Here is a 10,412-nt window from a genome sequence, read left to right on the forward strand (position 1 = left end):
AATGGAGAGATGTGAATTTTCCTTTAACAAGAAAAATCACAGTTCCTACAATGGAGCACCCTAGAGAAATCATAGCCCAAAAGATGTTATTGGTCAATTTTTGACAAGTTCCGGCGCAGAAAGAAAAGTTAAGGGATGGTTGTCCTCTGATGCACAGAAAGAAGAAAGCCCTACCAATATACTATAGACTATCCGATTAAAGCAATAAAGCAAACCAATTGGATATATTTGCTAATTGCTAGGTGCTACCCGCATAGGCCGGCAAAGCTAGGGTGACAGGAATCAACTTGGCTGTTATAACAAGTTCCCATGCTTACTCAATGAATAGTTGAGCAAAAGCCATGAACTAATGGACACACACACATTCTCAACTGCCTTGATGAGTTGATTCACATGGGCATCAGCGGTGGCACCAGCTCTTTGCCCAAGATTTAAGCTGTTATAAAGCCAACAGCAGAAAGGGTTGGCGCAGCTTGGCATATAGCATTTTGTATGGGTGTGACACATACTGGGTAACTTGCCTTCACCTTGAGGCGGATGTTCTTGAATGGTAAGGTCTTGTGGCTGGGTCTATGGGACATGTATACACGTATGGCAGTATGGGACCCTCTTAACTTGCCACCTGTCCAATGTATCAAGAATTGGGACCCATCCCACTCCCAACCAGTAGCTAGCAGTAAATGAAGTTCTTACTTCTTACATTGTCCTATTGTGAAAGCTGCTTGTTTAGTAGGTTTAATTATGATAACACTTGACATCATCTATCGACTTATAAGTCTCCGAATTATCACCGAGAATAGGACTAGTTAAGCTGCCGTTCAAGAAAATCAGATTAACCCAGCAAAACCTTGATTATTGCAACTACAGAGTTTGGGCCCAGAATTACCTTCTGAACATCCAAAGCCTCTGTCTTCTCCATGTCTGTCGATGAGAGAACTGAACCCCATCTAGCCAAAACAAATCATCATTAAGTCCGGCAAGAACACCAAAAGATCCAGGTCTGTATCTTCAAAACTCCCCATAACAATTTAACCTTTCCCGCCCCTCGGGACCAAAGATTGAGCCTCATGGAATAGTTATTACAACTTCACTTTTTCTTTTCGACTTTTATTTTATGCTTATTAATAATGACCCATCAAAGGAATGCAACAAACAATGACCTTGACCATTCTAATTTTCCACTAAAATTTGGTAACTTGCCCCGGTATTTGGGAGAAATACTTTAGGGAGTGTCATTATTTCTTTTTGTTTGACTTTCCTTTTCTTTTCTTTCTTTTTAATCCACAATAACAATAATTCCATTTGGTTTTAATTTTTAAATCAAGTCGTTTTGCATCATTCAAACCATATCTTCCCCTTTCTTCACAGCCTTGAATGAGTCTCTGTTTTCTAATATTAATATAAAAGAAATTGGGGTTGCTGACTTGGTAAAAAATTTGGAAATAAAAAACAATGAAAAAAAAAATCAGCATGATCTTGATCGTGGTGTAATGGAATCTGTTGTTTGAACATACAAATTAAAACATGTTTTATGATTCACCAGAATTGTGTTCTGGTGATCGTTGGAGACAAGCTTCTCACCTATATTAGCTACTCGGAAAATCTTATTTAGCAACAAATCATCGATGAGTTCAGAGAGTTTGGTATACAAACGTCTATCAAGAAGTAAATGAGGAAGTGACAGGCAAATCAATTCAGTGAGTAGGAACTGACCAAACATCAAATGGTAGAGCTCGGAGCTCTCTATCTTATATGCAAGACCCCAATGCTCCACGAAGTTTGAAGAGTATTGTTTGTTGCAAGGAAGGATCACCAAATGGTAAGAGCTATCTATCTGCGGTGAGAGTCAGAGAGGAGACCTACTGTAAGCATTGAACCATATGAAGCCCCCATAACTTGTGCTGGAAAACTCCATTATTTTCAACTCTGGTAACACCAGTGGAGTCCACCAAACATGAGGCCCAGCTCTCAAGTAGATCAATGGTTGAGTGCTCTTCCCCAGATGACTTTGTTTCTGCAAGTCAGGCTGTGCTTGGCTTGCTCATCCATAACTTTTCTTTATATGGATAAGGCTTGCACAGTACAGATAAAGTTGGGTTGGCTGCCTAACAGATTATGGACAAATTTCGTTGCTGTAAAAGGTCATAGGATACTAATAAGAGTCTAATGGTATGGTCGTAAAAAAGTTGTTTTATGTTGGGTTTGGAGAGTTCTGCAGATATTTTCTGAACTTAGTTAAAGTTAGAATCTGCACAGATATGATTTTAAAACTTCAATACGGAAAAAGAGTTTTCATGGGATAAGAGAAAAGGAGTTTTCATCTATAACTTTTGCCCATCTATCCGGATAATAACCAGTAACCAGCCTTTTCTCCTTGTATTCTGCCCAACCAAGGAGAAAAAGCCTTATTTTCGGGAGAGTCAAATGCAACCTTACAAGAAACATTACTCAAGTTTGTTTTTCAACTTATAAACATTATTATTCCAAGTCAAAGTTCAGAAAGAATGTTGCAGAAAACACTTGATCTGAGATAATGAAATATGGAAACAGGTTTGCTAGTCAAGATGTTTAAGCTATGTTTGGTTTGATAGAAAATAAGAGCGAGCTATAGGAGCTAAGAACTTTTCCTTAACCTTCTGTTTCTCTCTTAATTTTCTATCAAACCAAACACAACATTATGGAAGTTTAATCCCTATACCAAGGATTTTTTTCATATGTTAAATGAATTTGGATTAGAATTTCAAAAAATTGCCAATATTACTCCCCCATTATTCTATATTCATGGGTCAATTTCAACTCAAAAGTTCTTGTCATGTTCTCAGAATAAAACTTTTTTTAAGTAAACTTTGTAATTAAAACTGAGGGGTCAATATTAATTGAAAAAAAATTGCATCTCAATACAGAGTGGAGTGCAAGGGTGATGTGGTTAGAGGGTTAAACATGTGGCAACTTTAGAGGGTGGAGAGTTTGGATGATCAACTGCACCATCCACCCACATTGCAGAAATAGAGTTGGTCGTGCAGAGAAGCTACTAGGAAACCTTTTCCCACGAGTCATCACTATTTGGATAATCTAATTCATAAAGGTGATACAGGGGCCCACTTAATGGACGGTTGGAAGCAATAAAAGGACACCTGAAAACCAGCATGAAGTGAAATCATTTGATACTGGCACTCTAGCATTCAAATTTACAGGTTCATCATATAAAATTGTCATGGGTAGAAAAGAAAAAACTTAAATTTAGATCATTTCCTGAAGCCTTGAAGGTAGCTGTTTGGATAAGCTTTTGCCTTTATGCTGACCATTTGCTAAAATTTACTTCAGAAAACATTATATTCTGAAGTCAAAATACAAGCCCCAAGCCACAAAGCCTAAAATTGGGGCTTTATCCTGATGCTCATCCAAGCACAGCCTAATCTGCATACAGGCCAACAGGGGGGTGCAACTTCTGCGGGATTGGATTGAAGATTTGTTAAATGGGCTCAGCCCAAAGGCCAAAACATGATCTTGTGTAAATTCTTGCCTGATTTGCAGCCACATCTGCAAACGCCACAGTAATTTGCACTGAGTTATTTGTTAGTTACAAAGTTAAACCAAGTCCCACTTTGGTAAAGTCCACATCCAACTCCAGCACTCGGTAATAAAAACCCAAATGTGCAACCTTTGACAGCAGACATTTAAAAGGAAAAAACATAAAGAAACATTTTTGGGTACTTAGGATTTGGGTTTATATTAATGTTCTTGCAACCTGATAAAAAGAAGAATTAATATGTTGTGTTTCACAGAGCCCATTTCTGGATTTTGGGATGGCAACAACTCTTGAGCCAAAAGGATTACCGTGGGGCAGCCCTAATAAAAGTAAACAATTACTCAAGCTAGGCCCAGCTACCACGCCTTATGGACACAGAACCTTCTATTCTTTATTCAGATCTTCAATCTTATACAATAGAAGTAATTCTAGCTAACAACATAAAAGAAGGAGCTGATTGGTTAATGACTTGATTTCTCACAAAAAATCCATCCACTAAAATGAATTCTTTCCATCCATTAACTGTTCAGAAGTCAGAACTCCGAAGCCATCACTGAACCTGTCCATTTTTTATGGTTATGTTTAGTGTAGAACTCTTTTTTTTGTATTCTAAGTATATAGTTTCTTGCTAACAATTAAGGGTTTCTCTACATCATTAAAAATAAGATGTGCCAAAATTACATTCAAAACTCAGAAGATATTACTTTATGGGACCGTTTGATAACAGATGATATAGCTGAATTGAATGACTTAGCAAGTAAGCTATTAAAGAGGGTTTTTTCTTTTTTTATTATTTTTTAATAGGACAATGTATTAAATAGGTTCTGACCTCGTTATAGCTGAAGTTGGGTGGATTATTATACGTTTGAATATTTTATTATTTTATTATTTTATTTACTAAAGGACAAAACAACAAGTCATTCTATTATAAAAAAAAAAAAAAAAATAGCACCCAAGAAAAGAGCTTGGGTCTCCAAACATACGACACATAAGCGGTCTGGAATCCCAAAACTTGCTATTTGCCCTGAGATAGGACGATCAAAGGCAACCATAATTTGTCCCAACTTGAAAGTTAATGCAGGCCAAAATCATTTTAAGTTCCGTTTGGTTTGTAATTAGAATCGGAATCGAAATGATCCATTCCTTTAATCTCAGATAGGAATGGAAATAGGAATCAGAATGAATATGAATGGGATTTCATTCCCAAAACAGGGGCAGAGAATAGCTATTCCCTCAAATGGGGAATGCCATTCCAGTAAGAATGAAAATAAGGTTTCAGTTCCACCCAATCAAACAGTTAAAATCAAAATAATCTATTTTGATTCTAATTCCAGACCTTTATTCCTGTGAACCAATCAGGGGCTTAGATTCTTACACACACAAAAAAAAAACAAGTGATTTGTAATGTAAACATGTAGAAGGTGGTTAAAAGTTCCATTTAAAAGATCTAAAAATTAAATGTTTCAACACATCTGATCACATGATCTTTCGTGAAGGCCATGCAATTATGGGTCTTGGTCTCCTAATATCCACAGTGCAAATATAAATATTTTCAATACAAAATCCTGTATATGATCTATATTTATATTTTTAAACCCTGCATTTGTATTGAACATATTTATATTTGCATTCTTCCCAAATGGAGCATAAATAGCAATTACCTTTTTAATTTTTGACAGAACAAAAACTGTTAAGATTTCGATTTTGAAGAAAAAGAAGTTAGGGATGCAAACGGATTGGATAGGATTAGAATCAATGTAAATTTAAATCTAATCCGATCATATAAATCTCATATCCAATGGGATCTGATTTCATTTTAAAAAGGCGGATTCAAATTCGAATCTATTAAGAATGTTAGATATTTGAATTTAATCCGATTCAATTTATTTTCTTTAAAACTTAATAAATTATTAAAAAGAAAAAGCATAATGATCTATATAAAGAAGAACAAAAGGTGCAATCATTTCTTCAACTATTTTTATCACACATATATGTATAAACATATTTATATAAAAAATACAAAAAAATGTAATATAAATATATCATAAATAACTAATACCCCTTAGCAAATTCTTTCTGATGGAATAAGGAATATCTAAAATCGATATAATTTTTTATCGAATCCAATTATTCAATCAGATCTGATGTAAAAATCCGATACGAGATATTCAAATCCAACAAAATAGGATCGCAATCTAATTTGGGTTCCAATTCATTTGCACCCTAGAAGATGCAACATTGTATTTATAGAGAACCTATCTAGGATTGGGAGAACCCACAACAGAACTACCCAAGAAGTTCCTTTAATGAATAAAATTAAGAAGGCATGAGCTATCTCTAACAAATTAAAAAAAATAAAATGTATGGTGAAAGTCAAACATCATGATGTCCCCTTTCAAACCTAGACAACTCCTACGCCACGTAGACTTCCTAGTTCACCATTAATTTTGGTAGGTCGTGAGGTAGCGGATCGGGCCTCAAATGGAATTCTATTACGTCCACCAGAGAATCTTCTTTTGTGGGGGACCAACTTAAACCCACAGTCCAACTGTCTGCTCCAAACGGCCCCGTTATTCTCTTTTCCGCTTAACGTTTGCTTTAGCCGTCAACGCCCGTAACACGTGCCACATTGCCACGCATGACATAGCTACATAGCCATGAGGATGGATGTCATCATGCCCATCCATCCATCATGAAGGCATGTATGTAATAGATGTACATACATGTCATCCATACATATACATATGCATAAAGCATATCATGTCATGTAATGGAGAGGAGAGAGACAGGGGTGATGAGTAGATGCCAGGAATGTTTATCTGGTTAGGGTTTTTCGTGTCCGACTCTGGTTGTCGTCACATAGATAGAAAGAGAAAATCGCCAAGTTCCCGAATATGCCCCTATTTTGTAATTACTAAAATGCCTCTGCCTTTTTCATTAAAATAAAGTACATCCCTTCTTCAATGTAAGAATAAATATAAGCTGTGCCGTTGCTTAATGTATCCTACTTTCACGACCTCAGATCTACCATCTACTTTCGAACGGATAATCCAAATGATGATACGAACATGACCCACTACATGAAGATGATCCACAAGATCATATAGAGTCGGATGGTGGGGTCTCTCTGGGTCGGCTGCCTTATTCAAAACCGTTCCAATTGATGGTTGGTGATGTAACTGCTGCTATCTATCTGTGTATGTATGTGATTTATAATGAATTTGGTTGCAGTTTATATTTTCTCTCGTGAGAGGTTGTTAAAGGCTGGGAGAATGATCTAACTGGCAGGTAAGGGTACTTTTGTCATATCGAAAAGTTTAATTCCTTTGTTCTGATCGGAAATTCAGAGAGAATCTGTGGGCTGATTCCGCCATCAAAGATCTGTGTTTATTATTCATTTCAATTTCGATTATCTAAATGCCCATGTCTCACGCATAAATTACACCCTCTATTTTGTATCGTACAAAATTTCTTTTTTTAATTATTTTTTTTTCCTGCAAATGTCATTTGTACGGTCCAATCGGATCAGGTCTGAATCACAATTCAACCGGTCCAACCAGCTCATCCGGTCCAATTATCTAAACACCCTATATTATTTATTAAAACACCCCTTATAGCTCCATGGTTTTAGTGAAATCTATCATATAGTTTTGGTTTCACTAACATACCCCTTATAGTTTGTAATTGATTTACTTAACGGATTTTCTGTCAAGAATCATGTATATTGCTGTATGAAAATGGTAATTTGACCACCTAAACTGAGTGAAAAATGTTAAAAGGCACGGGCTTATGGCATTTTATTCCAAAAGTACTTTTAACACTTTATATCGAACTTTTAAAATGTAATAATGTAATTTCCAAATTTGCAAAACAATATTTGCTTTCAATAGAATGAACTAGATAAGAGAGCAATAGCATCCTTGGGTTCTTAGTTTGCAACAACGTGTCTTCCTTATTCAGATAGAAATAAAATTGATTGAAAATAGATCTTACCCTTGTTTTATTAGGGATAAGAATGATATTTTCATTTATAATTTTTGTAGATTAAATTTGTTCAAACAGATATTAAGGTCAAACTGTCATTTTCCACTTCCATCTAATGAAAAATCAATTAATAGATGCAAATTATAAGTGATGTTTTAGTAAAATAAGATAGGTTTTAATAAATTCATTAAACTACAAGGAATGTTTTAGTAAATGACCCTTAAACAATCCAAAAACTCTTGATCCCCTTTTAACGTATTCTCAGCAGTGTGGGATTTACTCTCCAACATGTGAAAAAGAACACATTAATCGTTTGATTTTGAAAATCGCTAGTTTATTATCGCACCTCCATTGAAGGACTCAAGCATCCTTCCAAACATTCTACTGACGGAGGAGCAATAATCAATCAGGTTGAAGGTCAGCCTCAAGTTACGGTACATTACTGATTTAATGTGCCATGATGCTTGTGTACTTCATTCTAGGGGCAAAAAATTTTCCCTGTTTGGGTAAGTCAGTTGGTGAAGCAATGTTGCTTCTACCTTTGTGTTATGGGTTTCGTGAGAGGGAAAAATGCATCTGCATCGATGTAAATGCAAATTTGGTCAAACACAAGTACAAACTCGATTCAATTTTGCTCTCATACTTTTGCTTGTCTTGTTTGGTTGTGATTGAAGCAAACATGAATATAAATTATCTGCTGTTTGTTCGTTAGATGTTAATGACTAAAAGATTTAGCATATGATGACTCAAGAATACTGAATAGATTTCTGCATCTGGTTAATAAATGGGGTTGTATTTGATACAATTGTTGTTTTTACTTAAAATGTTTTTTTTTTCTTAATAAAAATGATCCACTAAAAAACATCACAGATACGTTTGAGTTCCTTTTTTACAATTTTCCAAAAAACATGCAACTAAGTATGTAGGGGAGTGAGTACTATTTGCATAAGTGTTTTTAAGCTTATTTTCAAAAAGTAAAAGTAATTCAAGTATGTGATCATACAGTGCTTGCAGCTTCTAAGTAATGTTTTTTTCGGTTATAAAGCAGGTTTTTTGCTATCAGATACTTAAAAAGTTTTTTGTGTTACCACATAGCATATTAGTCACCTCAGCTAGAAAAACGCATGTGTGGAATTGATTATAAGGTTTATGGTTGTTTGAAAAAAGTTAATTGTGATGTTCTAGGTAGAAACACCAATTTCTATTGATCAATCTAGAACATTTAAGGTAGAAATGGCAATGGTATCAAATACAACCTAGATCTATATGTATGCAGATCCAGGCATTGAAGATACTTGATCAACTATTTCACCCAACGCCATGTCGTTGGAGACTAAGGGTCTATTTGGTTTGCAATCAATATCGGAATCAGAATTGAAATAGGAATGACCTATTCCCCCTAGATGAAGGGAGGCTTGGCTTTGAATTAAAGAGAAAGAGGGTTTGGGGGAATCACTTTTATTTTGTCAGTTGGAATGGAATTCTCATTCTTGATAGGGTGGGGGGATGGTCATTCCATCAAATGGGGGAATTTCATTCTAGAATGGGAATTGAGTTTTGCTTCCACCCAATTAAATGGCATGAGTCATTCTGGTTCTGATTCCAAACCTCTATTTCTATGAACAAAAGGAACCCTATATCTCAAAAATCAAACATGGAAGCTTAAGAAGGAAAAATCAAGTCAGCCAAAAAACTGGTTGTATGATGGTCTTCAACGACATGTAGAATTCATCCATCACCATTATGTACTATAGAAGATCGAAAGTAATCTATGGAAATGATGGAAAAGTTTCACTTTGTTTACATTTAAGGAGAGATTTAAGTTTAGGGAAAAATTCAGATTAGTACTTTGTACTTTAGGTATAGTGCCACTTTGGTCCTTGAGCTTTAAAACACGACAATTTAGTATTTGAGCTTTCAAAACATGCCAATCTAGTACTTGTCATTAACCAGCCGTTAAATGTCGTTTGAAAAGACAAAAATATCCTTCGAGTGTCATCTAACCCCAACTTTCTTGAATAGAAGAGGCAAGGATTTGAGACTGTTCATTTTTATCAATATGTGGATGGTTGATGAAAAAAATTAGATGATACTCAAAGGGCATTTGTGTCTTTTTAAATGTCACGTAACGGCTGTTTAACAGATTGATTAATGTCAGGTACTAGATTAACACATTTTTTTAAAGTTCGAGTACTGAATTATCATGTTTTAAAGTTCGTGGACCAAAGTGGCACTAGGCCCAAAGTACAGGGTACTAATTGGGAACTTTCCGTAAAGTTTATATTGAAATTTTGGAAGCAAATTTTTTTCCTATTTTCAATCATACCCAACCTTATGCTCCATTTGGGCAGAGTGCAAAAACAATTATATATGTTCAATGCAAAACCTTGCATACGATCTTTGTATTTCTAAACCTTGTATTTGTACTCTTTCCAAATAAGCCTTATTTGTAAATTTGCACTCTTTTGTGAAGCATATTTCATCCCATGCAAACACATGCAGTCAAAACTGGACCAGATGAGGTATTTACATCAAGTTGCCATTTATACTAGCGGTGAGCAAAAAAAAACCGAAAAACCAAACCAACCGAAACTGGACCAAAAAATCGATTAATCGAATCGGTCGGTTTGGTTTCGGTTGGGTGTTTTAAAAAAACTGATGGTACCGGTTCGGTTTCGGTTAAACAATACAGAAAACCAGTGGTTAACCAAACCGACCGGTATGCATATATTCCTATATATTTATGTATATTATATATTTTTTATATACTATAAATTAATAAATATGCATTATATATATATATATATATATATATATGATATATTATTTATTATTTAAATATAAAATTTTATATATATTTATAAATTTTTATAACATATTTATATATATTTTTATAATA

This window comes from Nelumbo nucifera, chromosome 5 (genome assembly GCF_055504915.1).
Source record: "Nelumbo nucifera cultivar China Antique chromosome 5, China Antique-T2T, whole genome shotgun sequence".
In the NCBI taxonomy this organism is placed as follows: Eukaryota; Viridiplantae; Streptophyta; class Magnoliopsida; order Proteales; family Nelumbonaceae; genus Nelumbo; species Nelumbo nucifera.